General features: G+C 36.7%; 1 non-coding gene and 1 pseudogene across 1 annotated transcript; both read left to right on the top strand.

Moving 5' to 3' along the window:
* Window positions 1-344: 344 nt before the first annotated feature.
* Window positions 345-462, top strand: LOC121367055 (annotated as a pseudogene).
* Window positions 463-3,811: 3,349 nt separating this feature from the next.
* Window positions 3,812-3,930, top strand: LOC121367053. The gene has a single exon (XR_005957300.1). It is a non-coding gene; the product is annotated as a 5S ribosomal RNA (ribosomal RNA).
* Window positions 3,931-7,113: the final 3,183 nt, after the last annotated feature.

Raw genomic sequence — 7,113 nt, 5'->3', positions numbered from 1 at the left:
GTGGGTGTAGTGGGGTTTACACCTACCCAATTGAGTCATTAAACCTCACTTCGGGTGCGAGCTGGTACCGTACTCCCGAGCCGCTGGATCTGTCAAACCTTATGCCCAGTGGCTTAACCCACGACAACACCGAGGCCGGTCTTTGTGGACTCTTTTTCTCTACGCGATACACAAGGGAGATCACCTGTGGGATTAAAAAAAAAACTTCACTAAAATTGCATGGTAAACAACACCGGCGATAAGTCATTCGATCTGTCTTTCCAACAATAAAACAAAACAAAAGCTACGGCCATAGATCGACTTCCGGAAAATTACGTATGTATACCCTATTTTTCAACAGTTGTGTCTACGGACATACCACGTGAAAGCACCGGTTCTCGTCCGATCACCGAAGTTAAGCAAACGTCGGGCCCGGTTAGTACTTGGATGGGTGACCGCCTGGGAAACACGGTGCTGTAGACACTTTTTTTTTTTTTTTTTTTAATTATAATTATTTTATATTATTAGTAATTTATTTATATTATTATATTATGTCTTTTAATGATTTTATTATGGTTAGTATGGATGGGGTGGTTTTTAAGTACACTCCGAGTAAGAAATGAAGTGAGCACACACTTATTTACAGAATACATTTCCCTGCAATCACTGTCACTGGTGATAGTGTTAGTGTTAGGTGTTTGTTGTTGGAAAAAAAATCATTCTGGGCAATGTTTTGAAAGAAATTTTATTCATCTAGTATCACAGTGTCCAGATTCCTTGTGCTTGAAACAGTAGGGGTACCTGTAAAGAAAAACAAAATACTCAATTTTGTGCGCAACTAGGGTAGTCATAGACGCTACTCGTTAACTGTGAAATTAGCAGCTTAACTCCCATTGTTTTCTTATTTAATTAAGGATGAGGGGTGGTAGTATTTATATGCGTGGTGTATATGTTGGTGGTGTTGTTTTTTTGTTTGTGGTTGTTGGGTTTTTTTTAAAATTATTTTTCAAGATTTATTAAAAAAAAAACTCAGATACATTATAATGTGTAACAAGAGGACATTTTCAAATACATAATTAACAACATGACAAGAACAGGCGTCAAAGACATAGAAAGTATCTACAATTAACATAGAACACAAGATATGGGAAACAAAATGGCTAAAAGGGGCGGCGAAACGTCAGCTCACTAGACTAGATATGTTTTAATAAATATAGCTAGTTTTTTTCTAATAAGGTGCATTACATGACAGCATACCTTTCATTTTAAAAACGTTTTATATATAGTGTTTTATATATTTTAATTCTAATGTTGTTACAATGTTTTCATTCTTGAAGTGGAATAAATACTGGTACTTATCTCCAATATCAGTATTAGAAAGTTTGCATATTCTGTTTTCTCTAGGGAATGTTATGCCATCTGCCAGTTTCGATTGGTAATCTAAATTTGAAGTACGCAATTTAGTTATTAAGCATCTATTTTGGTACGATAATCTCGACGAATAGGTTTCGAAATAAAAATTCTGTTTTAAATAATGTATAAAATTGACCCCCTAGAAGAGTTTGTAATATCCGAGAATCACTGTTGTATAAATTGATTGAGAGGTAGGTTTTGTTTCAATTCTTGTTTATACAATTTGAAATCATTATTTTGATTGGTATAGATGTACCCCACTCCCGTGTTATCGAAATACTTTTTATGAATTTCAACCATTTAAATTGATTTCTTTCACCACTGTTTAAAGGAAACATTAATTTACATAAAAATACTTCTAAGTTATTTTTCGCCTTTTAACCAGTTACTCCAAAATAACACCATTCGTAACATTACTGTATTTCTAAAGGGAACCTTCCTATCTCTCATATACCATTTGAAAAAAAACCCATGAAATAGTCCTCTATATATTTCACTAAATCCCTGTGGACTTTGTGGAGGTCAAAGTTCGTTAATAAACGACAAACAATTGCGTGACGTCATCTATCTGTCATTGTAATTATAGTTAGGCGGCGTATCGCTTAGTGGATACAGCGCTCGTTTCTGAGATATGATGGGTCGTTCGATGTGGCTGGACACGGGGCTACCCCCAAACCCAGGCAATGTCCCACGGACATTGCAATTGAAGGTACGGGATGTAAATAGTGCTGTTGTTCAATTAATATTAATATTAATATTGAGAGACAGAGACAGAGAGAGAACACACACACACACACACAGAGAGAGAGAGAGAGAGAGAGAGGAGAGAGAGATGAGAGAGAGGAGAGAGAGAGAGAGAGAGAGAGAGAGAGAGAGAGAGAGAGAGAGGAGAGAGAGAGACGGAGAGAGAGAGCGACATGTTTTATCTCACAATTAGTTACGAAATGACGGTCATCCATTAGACGATAATTAATGAATCTATGTGCCCTAGTGGTGTCGTTAAACCAAACACATTTTTACTTTGAACTTTTGTTTTTACATACGAGTGTATACATCAGTGTGATAGAACAGGGTAGCTTAGTAAACGGTTCTTGTATGTGAGTGTTTATTGTTTTAATATATTTTATTTAATGGATGTACATTGTTCAATTGTAAATAAAAATATTAATAATAATAATAATAGTAATTTAAAAAAGTAAAAATATTAAGAAGAAGAAATGATAAATACTAAAAGTCATAAAAAAAAACCGGTTCCACAATAAACCTGTGATGCCACATTTTTAGTAAATTGGTATGTATTCTACAATCGTGGAATATTGATGCCTAAGAAAGCATAATTTACTAACTACATTTAACATCCTACCATAATATGTTGTGTGCGCGTGTTCCTGACAGCGTGCGTGTGTGTGTGTGTGGGCCGGGCGCAGAGCCATTATTACTGTATCATTAGTAGGTACATGAACTCCAAATATCGTTACAGCCAAACAGTTAAAGTTTGTTTTGGTCAACGACACCACTAGAGCACATTGATTTATTAATCATCGGCTATTGGATCTCAAACATTTGGTAATTATGACACATAGTCTTAGAAAAGCGATCTACATTTTTTTTCTGTTATTAATAATGTACCTGTTATATGCACCGACCCACAGACAGGATAGCACATACCACGGCTTTTGATATACCAGTCGTGACGCACTGGTGGTAAGAGAGATAGCCCAATGGGCCCACCGAAGGGGATCGATCCTAGACCGACGGCTCATCAAACGAGCGGTCTACAACTGGGCTACGTCCCACGCTCCTCAGCCAAATGAGTGTTACATTGGCTAGAAACGAAATGTAAATATAAAAATAATACCTCCTTGTCCATTACTAAGCTTAATAATTTATTTCAATATTCCAATAATTATATGGCAAAAACCAGCGGACTCATTTCATTTCTACTTATTTTTCGTGCTTACGTCCAATTAAGGTTCAAGCACGCCGTCCTGGGCAAACACCTCAGCTATCTGGGCTGTCTGTCCAGGACAGTGAGTTACTTGTTAATTGTTAGTGGTTAGTCAGAGATAAGTGGGTGTAGTGGTGTTACACCTACCAATTGAAGTCATTAAACCTCACTTCGGGTGCGAGCTGGTACCGTACTCCGAGCCCTGTATCTGTCAACCTTATGCCCAGTGGCTTAACCACGAACAACACCGAGGCCGGTCTTGTGGACTCTTTTTCTCTACGCGATACACAAGGGAGATCACTGTGTGGATTAAAAAAAACTCACTTTGCACTAAAATTGCATGTAAACAAACACCGGCGATAAGTCATTCGATCTGTCTTTTCCAACAAATAAAACAAAACAAAAGCTACGGCCATATATCGACTTCCGGAAAATTACGTATGTATACCCCTATTTTTTTCAACAGTTGTTGTCTACGGCCATACCACGTTGAAAGCACCGGTTCTCGTCCGATCACCGAAGTTAAGCAACGTCGGGCCCGGTTAGTACTTGGATGGGTGACCGCCTGGGAACACCGGGTGCTGTAGACACTTTTTTTTTTTTTTTTTTTTTATTATAATTATTTTTATATTATTATTATTATTATTATTATGATTTGTCTTTTAATGATTTTATTATTGTTATTATGGATGGGGTGGTTTTTTAAGTACACTCCGAGTAAGAATGAAGTGAGCACACACTTATTTACAGAATACATTTCCCTGCAATCACTGTCACTGGTGATAGTGTTAGTGTGTTTGTTGTTGGAAAAAAAAATCATCTGGGCAATGTTTTGAAAGAAATTTTATTTCATCTAGTATCACAGTGTCCAGATTCCTTGTGCTTGAAACATGTATGGGGTACCTGTAAAAGAAAAAACAAAATACTCAATTTTGTGCGCAACTAGGGTTAGTCATAGACGCTACTCGTTAACTGTGAAATTCAGCAGCTTAACTCCATTGTTTTCTATTTAATTTAAGGAGAGGGGTGGTAGTATTTATATGCGTGGTGTATATGTTGGTGGTGTTGTGTTTTTGTGTTTGTGGTTTGTTGGGTTTTTTAAAATTATTTTTTCAAGATTTATTTTTTTTAAAAAAAACAAACCTCAGATACATTTATAATGTGTAACAAGAGGACATTTTCAAATACATAATTAACACACATGACAAGAAACCAGGCGTTCAACATAGAAGTATCTACAATTAACATAGAACACAAGATATGCAAACAAAATGGCTAAAAGGTGCGGCGAAAGAACGTCAGTTCACTAGACTAGATAATGTTTTAATAAATATAGCTAGTTTTTTTCTAATAATGGTGCATTACATGACACAGCATACCTTTCATTTTAAAAACGTTTTATATATATTGTTTTATATATTTTATTCTAATGTTTTCAATGTTTTCATTCTTACAGTTGAATAAATACTGGTACTTATCTCCAATATCAGTATTAGAAAGTTTGCATATTCTGTTTTCTCTAGGAACTGTTATGCCATCTGCCAGTTTCGATTGGTAATCTTAAATTTGACGTACGCAATTTAGTTATTAAGCATCTATTTTGGTACGATAATCTCGACGAATAGGTTTTTCGAAATAAAATTCTGTTTTAAATAATGTATAAAATTGACCCCTAGAAGAGTTTGTATATCCGAGAATCACTGTTGTATAAATGATTGCAGAGGTTTTGTTTCAATTCTTGTTTATACAATTTGAAATCATTATTTTGATTGGTATAGATGTACCCCACTCCCGTGTTATCGAATACTTTTTGATGAATTTCAAACATTTAAATTGATTTCTTTCACCACTGTTTAAAGGAAACATTAATGTACATAAAATACTTCAAGTTTATTTTTCGCCTTTAACCAGTTTACTCCAAAATAACACCATTCGTAACATTATTGTATTTCTAAAGGGAACCTTCCTATCTCTCATATACCATTTGAAAAAAACCCCCTGAAATAGTCTCTATATATTTCACGTAAATCCCTGTTGGACTTTGTGGAGGTCAAAGTTCGTTAATAAACGAAAAACAATTGCGTGACGTCAGATCTATCTGTCATTTGTAATTATAGTTAGGCGGCGTATCGCTTAGTGGATACAGCGCTCGTCTGAGATATGATGGGTCGTTTCGATGTGGCTGGACACGGGCTACCCCCAAACCCAGGCAATGTCCCACGACATTGCAATTGAAGGTACGGGATGTAAAATAGTGCTGTTGTCAATTAATATTAATATTAATATTGAGAGGACAGAGACAGAGAGAGACACAGACACACACACACAGAGAGAGGAGAGAGAGAGAGGAACGAGGAGAGAGAGAGAGAGAGAGAGACGGAGAGAGAGAGAGGAGAGTGAGAGAGAGAGAGAGAAGGAGAGAGAGGACGGGATGAGAGAGAGAGAGAGAGAGAGGCGACATGTTTTATTCACAATTCGTGACGAAAGACGGTCATCCATTAGACGAGATTAAAGAACTAGTGCCTAGTGGTGTTGTCGTTAAAACCCAACAATTTTTACTTTGAACCTTTGTTTTTACATACGAGTGATACATCAGGTGATAGAACAGGGTGCTTTAGGAAACGGTTCTTGTATGTGAGTGTTATTGTTTTAATATATTTTATTTACGGATGGACATTGTTCAATAGTAAATAAAAATTTATAATAATCATATAGTAATTTAAAAAAGTAAAATATAAGAAGAAGAAATAATAATACTAAAAGTCATAAAAAAAAACCGGTTCCACAATAACCTGTGATGCCACATTTTAGTAAATTGGTAATGTATTCTACACATCGTGGAATATTGATGCCTAAGAAAGCATAATTTACTAACTACATTTAACATCCTACCATAATATGTTTGTGTGCGCGTGTTCCTGACAGCGTGCGTGTGTGTGTGTGTGGGCCGGGCGCAGAGCCCATTATTACTGTATCATTAGTAGGTACATGAACTCCAAATATCGTTACAGCCAAACAGTTAAAGTTTGTTTTGTTCAACGACACCACTAGAGCACATTGATTTTATTAATCATCGGCTATTGGATCTCAAAACATTTGGTAATTCTGGACACATAGTCTTTAGCGATTCTAATTAGCGCTCTACATTTTTTTTTTTTCTGTTATTAATAATGTACCTGTTATATGCACCGACCCACAGACAGGATAGCACATACCACGGCTTTTGATATACCAGTCGTGACGCACTGGCTGGTAAGAGAGATAGCCCAATGGGCCCCACCGAAGGGGATCGATCCTAGACCGACGGCTCATCAACGAGCGGTCTACAACTGGGCTACGTCCCCACGCTCCTCAGCCAAATGAGTGTTACATTGGCTAGAAACGAAATGTAAATATAAAAATAACTTACCTCCTTGTCCATTACTAAGCTTAATAATTTATTTCAATATTCCAATAATTATATGGCAAAAACCAGCGGACTCATTTCATTTCTACTTATTTTCGTGCTTACGTCCATTAAGGTTTCAAGCACGCCGTCCTGGGCAAATACACCTCAGCTATCTGGGCTGTCTGTCCCAGGACAGTGAGTTACTTGTTAATTGTTAGTGGTTTAGTCAGAGATAGTGGGTTGTAGTGGTGTTTACACCTACCAATGAGTCATTAAAACCTCACTTCGGGTAGACGAGCTGGTACCGTCCTACGCGACCCGTTGTAGCGTCAACCTTATGCCCAAGTGTCTTAACCACGACAACACCCGAAGGCGTTCTTGTGGA

This window comes from Gigantopelta aegis, unplaced genomic scaffold (assembly GCF_016097555.1).
Source record: "Gigantopelta aegis isolate Gae_Host unplaced genomic scaffold, Gae_host_genome ctg8629_pilon_pilon, whole genome shotgun sequence".
Classification (NCBI taxonomy): domain Eukaryota; kingdom Metazoa; phylum Mollusca; class Gastropoda; order Neomphalida; family Peltospiridae; genus Gigantopelta; species Gigantopelta aegis.
The sequence above is the reverse complement of the archived record's forward strand: the minus strand, read 5'-3'. Positions and strand labels throughout refer to the sequence as shown.